The 11,575-nt window shown below is 44.9% G+C and overlaps 1 non-coding gene across 1 annotated transcript; it reads right to left on the reverse strand.

The window, feature by feature from the left end:
* TRNAV-UAC (transfer RNA valine (anticodon UAC)) lies at positions 1-73 on the reverse strand. The gene has a single exon. It is a non-coding gene; the product is annotated as a tRNA-Val (tRNA).
* Positions 74-11,575: the final 11,502 nt, after the last annotated feature.

Consider the following 11,575-nt stretch of genomic DNA (forward strand, 5'->3'; position numbering starts at 1 on the left):
TGGTTCCACTGGGGCTCGAACCCAGGACCTTCTGCGTGTAAAGCAGACGTGATAACCACTACACTATGGAACCGCCGCACGGCTGCACTCCGCCGCCGCCGCCTTTGTGCAGGAAGACACCGCAAGCCGCCGGCTCCCCGCCCACGCCGCGAGAACGAGCGGCTGCTGGCCCCGCCGCGCGCGCGGCGCCTCAAAGCCGCCCCTGTGCCCAGCGCGGGGCGCCCCCTTCCCCCGCAGCCCTGGGAGCGCGCGGCTTGCTGCGGGCCGGCCCGCGCCGCGTCCCAGAGAAGGCAGCGGGCAGGCGCCAGCCGAGGGGCAGCGGGCGGGGTGCTGGGAAGGAGCCGCCTGCCCTCAGCCCCGAGGAGCGCCCAGTCTGAAATGCCAGTGCCCCACGGGTCTGGACGCGGCTATGGCTGGGTTTGCACATGAGGGAAACCGGGGCCCACAGAGGTTTCGTGGCTGCCTCAAGCCAGTGGTTGAGCAAAAATGAATGTCTGCTTTGTCTTCAGAACGTTTGCACTTCAGATGCCCTCTCTGGCAACCAAAGGGGCCATGTCCACACTGGGGCCTGTGCTGGCTGTTCTAGCTATCGCCATTTCTCCGCAGGGTTCTGGTCAGGAATCTGCAGGGCAGGACAGCTGTTATTTTCTGAGACTCATGCCCTAGTCCATCCCCAAAGCACTTAATACATTTCGCGCTGTTTTGTAATGTGGTTCAAAGACCAAAATCCCTTTCATCCGTGCCGATCAGGGAAAGCGGTAGCACCCGTTGAGCCGTATTTTTTCAGAGGCAATGAAATACTTTTCTTGAACACACTTCTGGGGGATGTGGGGAGCACTGGATCCTGCACTCATTTTATAAAACTATAATATAATTACCTACACGACTGGGACAGCATGAGTAGGAGGGTGAAACTTCCCTATCCACACTAACCAAGGAGATGGTGGTTGACCTGGGTTGTAGCACTATTGTGTTTAAACACAGTAATAATTTCACTCCGTTCTCTAGCGTGAACAAAGCCACAGTACTGTGCATGAGTGCTGAGGGTCCTGCAAGGAGTTAGTTACAGGTGACATTAATTGTAATGGAAGTCAACAAGATTGCTCACCTGCATAGCAGTTCAGCATGTGTATGACTATTTGTAGCATTGAGGGCCTATGTTGTTTGTGCCTCAATGCAGATTTTCATGACATGTCTGAAGGAGCAGTTAAGAAGTATTTAACATTTTTAATTAACACATTTTAATGTTTTAATAAATTCTTCAGCCCTGGACTATAAATGCTTTGAAGGGGCAGTAACAGTAAGTAGAAGGGTGGGGGGAATCTAGCTTTGTTTAATTGTCTGTTTAAAAATAACACTGTCAGGACTGACAACTTTGTTTTTATTTGCAACCTTAGTTGTATACATCCTGCCAGTCCCCTACTTTGCTTATTTGCTCTATTCTTGAGAACAAGAAGAGAACAGATTCTTAAATTGATATATTACATTTCAATACCCAGCATGCTGACAGAATGGTTAAGGGGCAGGATGAGCGTAGTGAGCTGCTGGAAGCGGTGCGGGCCGAGGGACGTACTGGCCGCTGCTTCCCGCAGCCCCCATTGGTCTGGAGCAGCGAACCGCGGCCAGTGGAAGCCATGATCGGCCGAACCTGTGGATGCGGCAGGTAAACAAAACAGCCTGGCACGCCAGGGGCTTTCCCTGCACAAGCGGCGGAACAAGTTTGGGAACCACAAATATATTGCGGCTTTTTAAAATCACTTTTTCATTGGGAGGAAAACAGCGGTGATATATTTTCTTTGGCGTAGAGGATAGGTCTTTTTTAAAAAAGGGTAATAAGGAAATGGGTAGAATTTGTCAGTCTTGTATAGTGTCCCTTTAAGAAGTTGTGAGATAGTCCAGAATGGATCCAAAGTAGTAGTTATTATGATTTATCCTAACAATAATTATGTAGTACATATTAGTGATTGAATTTGTTTGCGATCATTAAGAAAACAAACCGGATATATTTGCTTTCTAAAATCTGCATAAAAATATTAAGCATTTTCCTTTAAATGAGAGAAGTCAAAAAAGGTAAAAGAGAAGCCTAAAACTGTGTTCTTTAACCCATCCCATTTTGCCTCTTGTTCTAATACATAAGATCTGCCGTACCCAGGACACTGCGTGCTAGGGTACCTAAAGGATAAATTATCACCTTAACTGTGAGGCATCTGTTTTTTAACTAGATCGTTACTTTTACTTTGATACGGGTGTGTTTTCAGTGAACACAAACAATAAGTTGAAGGACAGACAAGAGCTTTGGAGGTGCCATTTTCTTACAATGTAGCTTTGAGGATATGTCTTCTGTCAGTAGAGGGCTCTCAGTGCTCACTTCGATGAGTTGCTCATTCCCTGTAGTTCCTGATGCTCTCCTTACCCAACTAACTGTTCCAAATCTTTATGGTATAACACAAGTTTGTGTAGGTACAGTGAAACACAGTCTGTAGGTATTCTGAAATACCCCTTTGCAACACTGCACCTTTGTAACATTTTTTTAGTGCTAGCTAACACACCTCAGTAAAAACATGATCCTGTAAACACCTGTATTTGTGCTTTGCTTTTCTACCATGAGTAGTCCAATCAAAGTCCATATCACAGTAGTAAAGTTCAGGATATATTTACAGGAGTGGCACCTAAAAATGTAATCAGAAATTCCATGACTCAGGATTAAGAAGGTCAGAAACATGTTATTCTTCATTAGCACAAGGGGCAGAAAACTCTAAAATTTAAGTTTGTTAACATTTGTAGTTAAGCATGTATATCTTCATTTTTTTTTGTTACTAATGTTTTCTTTAAGTAACTTACGATGTACGATAATTGATTGTGACTAGGAAGAAAAGTGTTAAAGTTCATTTTTCATTAGGTGTAATTTCACAATAATAAGGGGAAAGGACGGGGAGCAAACAACTTCATGCTTCTCTTGCCACATGTCCAATGGCTGCAAGTACTAGCTGGCAAATCCAGTTTTAGAAAACAAACCAAAACCACACTTTTAGGGACCAGCTAATCAGTTACTTTTAGTATTAATAGTTTGAAGAGCCTATTAATAATTATACTTTAGCTCGCACAGGAGGTAAGTATCGTTATCCCCATTTTACACATGTGGAAACTGAGGCACGGGGTGGGAAGGCCCAGCTATACAAAGAATCTTTGATGCCTAAATGTCAGATTTATATGGCACTGTGAGCCACAAACTCTAACTCTGGAGGCACCTAAACTCACTCAGTGCCTAAATTTTTGCTGCAAAGTTCACCGAGGCACCTAAGTTTCTGCATCCTAACGCATATCTCACACCTAAGCCCTAGAGGGATCCTCAAAATAGGGGAAGATGAGCAGAGGAGTGCCTGTATCACCTGCAGGGCCTGATGCGATAGATGTGCTCAGAGCATACGTAACTCCACACAAAATGGGCAGGAGGAGGCAGCAGCAGCCTCCCTTATAATCTTTAGCCCAGTGGTTAAAGAATGTCACCCAAGATGGGGGAGAGCCTGATTCAAATTCCCCCTTTTCCTGATGAGGAATGAGGATTTGAACAGGAGTTCCCCACCTCCCAGGGGAGTGCCTGAAGCATGGAGTCCTTCTCATGCTCTTTCTGGCTCGCTGCATATTTAAGTGTTTAATAGAAAGCAGAACGGCTTCAGAGGGAGAGATGGAGAAGGAACCACCTCAGAATGTGCCACAGCCCACTGCAGTCATCTGAGAGGGGGGAGCCCCGGTTCAAATCCCTCCTCCTGCAACACCTTTGTGGGTCTGGGCTGTAGTGGCGTGGTCATGCAGGAAGGCTGTGACTTGAGTCTGTGAATTAAAACCCAGGTTTCAGGCATCCGAGTCCAGTGCCCTCTCCACTAGGCTGTCCTTCTCTGGTACTACCAGTTCCTGTGCCGCTGTATCCGTCTTCATCTCTCTCCAAAATGTGTTGACTACCAGCTATCCTTTAGTGCAGGGGTTCTCAAACTTCACTGCGCCGTGACCCCCTTCTGACAACAAAAATTACTACACGACCCCAGGACGGGGGACTGAAGCCTGAGCCCACCCAAGTCCCGCCGCCCTGGGTGGGGGGCCAAAGCCTGACCCCGGCGCCCTGGGTGGGGGGCTCAAAGCTGAAGCCCAAGGGTTTCAGCCTGAGGCAGGGGGCCTGTAATGTGAGCCCCACCACCCAGGGCTGAAGCCCTCGAGCTTGGGCTTCGGCCCCATGTGATGGGGCTCAGGCCTTGGCCCCAAACCCCAGCAAGTCTAAGCCATCCCTGGCAACCCCGTTAAAACAGGGTTGTGACCCACTTTGGGGTCCCAACCCACAGTTTGAGAACCGCTGCTTTAGTGATTAACTCTCATGAAAAGTACCTTCAGTACCTTAAAAACACTTTTTTTTTTTTTTTTTTTAAATTTCAGTGGTTCCTGGAGGCCCCAGTAGAGATGAAGGATTGGTTGCCAGGCACACCACACACACACACACCCCAAAGCCCTGCCCTGAACAGTTTACAGTCTAAATAGACAAGACAGACAAAAGTTGGGAGGGGAGACTGAGGCACAAAGACAGTTGAAGTGACTTGCCTTTGGTCACAGGGGAGATGAATGGGTGAGGTGGGACCAGAATCCACATCTCTGACTCCCAGTCCAGTGTACTGTCTAATGCACCACACTACCTTGTCCTACATTCAAGAAAAGGGTACTAAAATAGGATTAGACTTAGTTAGATTCAATAGTATTTTATGAGGGGAAACATCAAAGTACTGGAATAAATATTTTCCCAGAGTCTTTTAACATGGTACCCTTTGAAAATATCCCCTCACCTTTTTTTTGTACCATATGTGGTGTGATTTAAGGCAAAGGAAATCTGAGTTTAATGTACTCAGGGAGGCATGTACTCAAAATGTCTGTGTGTGGGTGTCTGAACCTCAACATTAGTTTAATTTGTCTGTTTTTTAGTTTCCATTTTTAAAAACTTGAATGCAGATGTTTGGTATTATCTTGGCAATGTCACGTGATCTTCAGACTTTGATGGATTTCATCTTTCTAGTGTAGTTTCCTACTGAAAAGTCAGAGGAATGCTTTGAATTTTTCTTTCGATTGTGACAATAGTATGTACCTTTCAAGTGAAGAGGGAGTTTGCATTAGAGATATGAATGCATGTCTATGCTCTCCCTCAGTAGCTGTTTTTGAAAGTGAATTATTGTGTAAAATCATTGTTAGATCTCTTAATCTAAACAAAAGCTACATCTTTTCAAGATACAAAAAGCACCAAGTACATAAGAAACCTGTTATGGGAGATTAAAAGTAAATTGGCGGTTTAAGGGGTACAAAATTGTACCTTTGGGTCTCTGTCTGTAGTTTGGAGATAATGTTTTGCTTTTTGGCATTCTGATGGCTTAAATGTTTTGGCCCAGTTTCTTCTTTTCAATTTCAAAGCCCCACACCTTTGTGACTGAATGCACCCCTGTATTCACATCCATAAGAACTTAAGAACAGCCATACTGGGTCAGATCAAAGGTCCATCTAGCCCAGTATCCTGTCTTCCAACAGTGGCCAATGCCAGGTGCTTCAAAGGGAAAAAACAGAACAGGTAATCATCAAGTGATCCATCCCCTGTCACCCATTCCCAGCTTCTGGCAAACAGAGGCTAGGGACACCATCCCTGCCCAGCCCGGCTAATAGCTATTGATGGACCTATGTTCCATGAAATTATCTAGGGGTTTGTTTTTTTCAAAACCCTGTTATAGTCTTGACCTTCAAAATATTGTCTGGCAAAGAGTTTCCCAAGTTGACTGTGTGAAGAAATACTTCCATTTCTTTGTTTTAAACCTGCTGCCTATTAAAAATAAAGTCAGAGGTTTTGGTTTCACTGGGGCTTGAACCCAGGGTTTTCTGCATGTAAAGCAGATAGGCTAACCACTACACCCTACATACCATTGTAATCATTATTGTACAAAATGTGCCTTTTGAGGTATCATCTGAAAACTAATAACTCACTGGTCAATAACATTGTGATGAAATATGTGTAGCACCATTATAGGTAAAGTTATAAACATAAGCTGAAATTAGGTCTGAAATGTGTTTTACCAGACATGTCTGAGTAAACCTGTTTCTCAGAGACAAGCTGATGCCTCTAGGGAGGTGTCATAAAAGCTGATGGCAGTCACCTGTCAAATGACCATTCTTTGGGAAGTAAGAGGGGTAGGGACAAACTGATCTGCATTTTAGCAAACAACAGCATGGAACTTCTTTCACCTCCAGCCTCCTTGTCTACATCCTCACAACAGAAATGAACTTTGTCTAGGGATAATCCTCAGGAAAATGCATTTCAAGGGAGGACTGGACTATAACGGCAGAAGCAAAAATAACGCTAGGTATCTCTTCCTATGTATCTCTCTTTTCTTTTTCACCTAAGACTACAAAGGAAGCAGCCATTTGACTCTGGTAGAGATCTTGACCTGAAATTTGGTCAGCTCTGTTGCTGGGGGCATGAGGTAAGAATTTTATCTTGAACCAAGTCTAGTTAGTTAAGCTTTAGCACTAGAAATCATTTTATCTTTATTTCTTTTGTAACCATTTCTGACTTTAATGCCTTGTACTTGTACTCACTTATAAAATCTCTCTCTGTAGTTAAATAAACTTTTTTTATTCTTTAATCAAAACGAATCTGGTGTTGTGGTTAAACTTGTCTGTGTGGTAATTCCATTTAAAGTAGCAAACTGTTGGACATTGACCCCTTACAGGAGCAACGGACCTAAAATATTTGAACTGTCCGGGAAGGGGCTGGACAGTGCAGAACACATATTTTGAGGGAAAATCTGGGACTGGGAGTGCTTTGGGGTTACCCTGCAAGTGGTAACCAAGGTGGGTGGAAGCTGGAGTGTGGTTGGAGTGTGCTGGCAGGCTGCAGCTAAACACAGATACTCAGGGGTTATGACATTCTGGGTGTAATCAGGACCAATGAGGGGTTGTCACCATGTGCCCTGCAAGTTGGGGTGCCTCACAATACTTTGCTGCTGTAGCTCCCAACCTGGGCCCCTCACAAACAGTCAAACAACATGCCAGTCCACTCTTCCCTTCTTGTTTGCCTACTAGCTGTTTCAAGAATCCGCTCTCAGTATAAGTCCATTAAGGCACTGAAAGGTGCATGGTATACGTTATGTTCAGCAAAAGGGCATATGCCTGGCCCTGCTTATGGAAGTTGTATGTCCTGCCTGCCATGCTTAAAAGGGGGAGCCACTTTGTTAGGTTGGAACCTATGTCTGGGGACTGGAACATAGAGGGGGTTAACTTGGAAACTGCATTCACTTCTGTTTCCTCCATTTGGATGGTATCATAATCCCATTTGGTAATTGGAGAGGTGGCGCAGACCATTCCCTTTATCAAGTTCCCACTAAGGCTAGTCACACCAGACCACTAAGACAGAGAACAAGGGACTTTTATGAATTGTACTTCTGGGGGGATTCCCATACCCATAGCCCCCCTGCTGAGCCCCAACCACCTTCACCTGGATCCCTGCAGGTCCCATTGCCCCTGCACTAGAACCCCGCAATGGGCCCTTGTGCATCCAGATCTCCCACTGAGCTGCCCACATCCAGATTGCCCCACACACAAACCTCTCACCCCACACCTGGATCCCCCCACACTAAACTCTTCCACACTTGGATCCTGCTGGGCTGAGCCTGCCCACCCACACCTGCAGAGGGGCAGGGCCCGGGGTGTTTCTGGGGCAGGCCCAGCCCTTGCACTATGTCAGGGTCAGGTACAGCCTCGCTGCCATGTCCCTGTATCTTCAGAGGTGGAGGCTTCACGATGATCTCCCACCTCAGTGCTGCCAGTGGCCTGTGCTCCCCACCACAATGCTGGAGCCAAATAAATTTTACTTATTGACAAATTTTGCAGAATTTTAAAATATCATGTGCATAATTTTTAACGTTTTAGCACAGAAATTTTAATTTTTTGGCACAGAAGTCCCTCAGGACTAGAATAGAAAGCGGACAGACAATGGATGTTTGTATCCTATGGAAGCTAACAATTAAGGATTTGATCCAACTCCCACTGAAATCAAAGGAATCCTGTCTAAAGACTTCAGTGAAAGTTGAGCTAAGCCCCATATCTTCTTATTTTGAAATATTAGAAATTGCTCACATGCATGAATATATCACATAGAGTAAATATTTGATAAATAGCACATACCACCAGAGTGTAGTGAAAAGAGGTTGTGTAATGTATTTTTACTTGCATGTATTTTGGAACAGAATGATCATACATAAACGATTAGATACTGTAACTCTGAGGGAAAGTGTATACTGTCAAAAAAAATTAAAACTCTTTAGGTTGACATAAAATCATCATCTCAGGGTGTGTGTGTGTGTTTATTTATTACCCAACCTTTATTATGACAGGGACAGTAACATAAAACAGATTTAGAAAATAGAAGTGTGTGCATAGGATATGAGAAAAGCCACAAGAAGTCAGCCCAATAAATTAAGATGTAAACTAATACATTTACAATATAATTTGCTTCAGTGTTCTGCCACAAAATAATTTTACTTAAATATACTTTAAAAATATATCCATTCTACCACTAGGATTTCACTTTACATTGTAGGGTCTTATACATAGGTCTTAAGAGGTGACTTGTTACAGTGTACAAGAAACTTCCTGGGGAGAAAATACCAAGGGAAGCGGTGGATTCTCCATTCTCAGATCAAGACTGTTTGCCTTTCTGGAAGATATGCTTTAGTCAAACACAAATTACTGGGCTCAATACAGGGATAACTGGATGAAATACTATGGTTTATATCATACAGGAGGTCAGACTAGATGATCTAATGGTCCCTTCTGGCTTTAAACTCTGTGAATCTAGAGATTGACTACAAAACAAAATCAGCTGATGAAACCGTAGGCACATTTTGATTTATAAACCGAGTTTAATTTAGAGTTTTTGGGGCCTCATTGTGAATTCCTTTTTCACACAAAATTCTTACTGAAATCAAAGGGAGTTTTGAGAGACAGGAAGGAGATCAAGATTGAACTCAGTAAAGCCATGCCTTTAAGAAAGACAGACAGATTTTATTTTATATTTTTAGACTTGGGGGGAAAACAGCTCTGAGGGAAATTTTAAGGAGGCAGAATATTACTATCCAAATTGGAATTTGTTTAGGACCTTATGTATGAACACTGCTGCTCTTAGAAAAAGAGTCATATAGGTCTTTAATGACCACAAGTGGCCAGGACCTTAGTTTCACAACTCATCTGAAAAGATTTTAATAGTGTTTTGTGTAAAATCTTTAAAAGTTCTTACTACCATTTGGTTCCCTTTTAAAATAAATAAATAAAGAGTTTAGATTCCTGAGCAGCGGCATGACCAAATTTTAGGTATTGGGAAAGGTGCTGTTGATGATCACTTTTCTTACCCAGGAGAGTGAGGAAGTACTATACATATCTTGCTTTACCCTGTGGGACTAGTCGAGAGTTTTGAGAGGCCCTGCATCAGGGGTGGGCAAACTTTTTGGCCCAAGGGCCACATTGGGTATGGAAATTGTATGGCGGGCCATGAAAGCTCACCAAATTGGGAGTTGCGATGTGGGGTGGGTGTGAGGGCTCTGGCTGGGGGTGCTGGCTCTGGGGTGGGGCTGAGGATGAGGGGCTGGGGTGCAGGGGGTTGTTCTGGGATGGGACAGAGAGGTTTGGGGGGTGGGAGGGGGATTGGGGTGGTGCAGGGGGTTGGGGAACAGGAAGAGGTCAGGGGTGAAGGCTTTGGGGGGTTCTTACCTCAAGCAGCTCCCCGAAGCAGTGGCATGTTCCCCCTCCAACTCCTATGTGGAGGCACAGCCAGGTGGCTCGGCGCGCTGCCTGTCCACAGGCGCCACCCCTGCAGCTCCCATTGGCCATGGTTCCCAGCCAACTGGGGCTGCGGGGGTGGTGTTTGAGGAGGGGGGCAGCATGCAGAGCCTCCTGGCTGCCCCTATGTGTAGGAGCAGGAGCAGGGACATGCTGCTGCCTCTGGGAGCTGCGCGGAGCGGGGCAAGCCCTGGACTCTGCTCCCTGGCAGGAGCTCGAGAGCCAGATTAAAATATCTGGAGGGCCGGATGCGAACCCCAGGCTGTAGTTTGCCCACCCCTGCCCTAGATGTATGAAGTTTGTTAATAGGTCTGGGCATGTGTGGATTAGGCTCATTAGCCCAAAGCCTGTATTAAATTGCACTAGGACACTCCAGTATCAGAGATGTGATATACTAGAACCAGGTTGCTGAGTAATAGTCACTCCTTGCTTTTAGCAGCATGTAAAGCTCTGATGTCCTCAAGCCGTGACACCATGCTATGGTTAAACAAAAGCAGAATAATTTTTAATTCATAAAGAATCATGGCATGCACATTGCATTGTGCTTAGGATCTGAATTAGCCCCCACAGAAGAAGCATTTCTAGAGCATGTTGCAAATCGTGTGTAACCACACGGGAGAGCAGAATATAGATCATTGAGCCTAATTCAGTCTTCATTTACTCCAAATTTATACCAGTGTAACTTCACTGAAGTCAGTCTGGATTTACACCAGTGTACATGTAAGTCAGATTATGGCTTACACAGGAAAACATATGTAGGGGCCAAGAAACCTGCAGAGTTTCCTCTGAATTCCTTATTCAGAGCAGGGAGGAGGGTTTGACACCCTTCTCTGGAAGCAGCAGGGGATTTGGCCTCCTGAGATCCTAGCAGACCTTATGGCACCTTAGAGACTAACCAATTTATTTGAGCATAAGCTTTCGTGAGCTACAGCTCACTTAGTCTCTAAGGTGCCACAAGTACTCCTTTTCTTTTTGCGAATACAGACTAACACGGCTGTTACTCTGAAACCTAGCAGACCTTGAGGATCTACCAAATGCAGTGTGCTCCCTCCTAGCCTCCTACAATTCTCTAGGCTGAAAGGGCTTCTTTTGGTACGGCTGCTTCTGGAATGCCCCCCAGCTCACCTTCCCACACTCTTTAAAGGTGGATTTTGAAGCCGAGATTTGCTCAGCTCAGGAGTTAATAAACCTGAGGCTGTTAATAAAGCCTCAGCTTGTAGCAAGTTCATGTAGAATTGGGGATGATGTGTCCTACCATGCCCCCACTTGCCCCACATGTGCATCTCTGACCCTATCTGATTTCCCCACTCTGCCTGGGTTGGGGAAACAATGCACTGGTCCACTCTAAACAGTGCATGTATTTAGCTTACTGAATGTATTTAGTTTATAGGCATTTCTATGAAGTTCCTCAACATAGTTGTTGAGTGCCTCACAATAACAAAGTATAATTGTTTTCTAAAATATTCCAGCACTAACTGATAGACACAATGGTATACTGCTAAATGCAGTTAGCAGTCTGTGTCTCTAGCTGGGACCTTACATTGGTGCTCACGGCACAGGAGGACCTAAGCGCCCTGTTATATTTTGTGTACTAGTGCTGCTCAGATGCAAATTGTTGTTTCATAGTCACTGTGCAATGGCTGTTCTGGAAAGTGATCATGTGACTTCAGATTTGAAGCAGATAACTTCGGCACATCCTTTCTCCGTTTGAGATTCAGGGAGC

The sequence above is a fragment of the Lepidochelys kempii genome, chromosome 1, assembly GCF_965140285.1.
Source record: "Lepidochelys kempii isolate rLepKem1 chromosome 1, rLepKem1.hap1, whole genome shotgun sequence".
Lineage (NCBI taxonomy): Eukaryota > Metazoa > Chordata > Testudines > Cheloniidae > Lepidochelys > Lepidochelys kempii.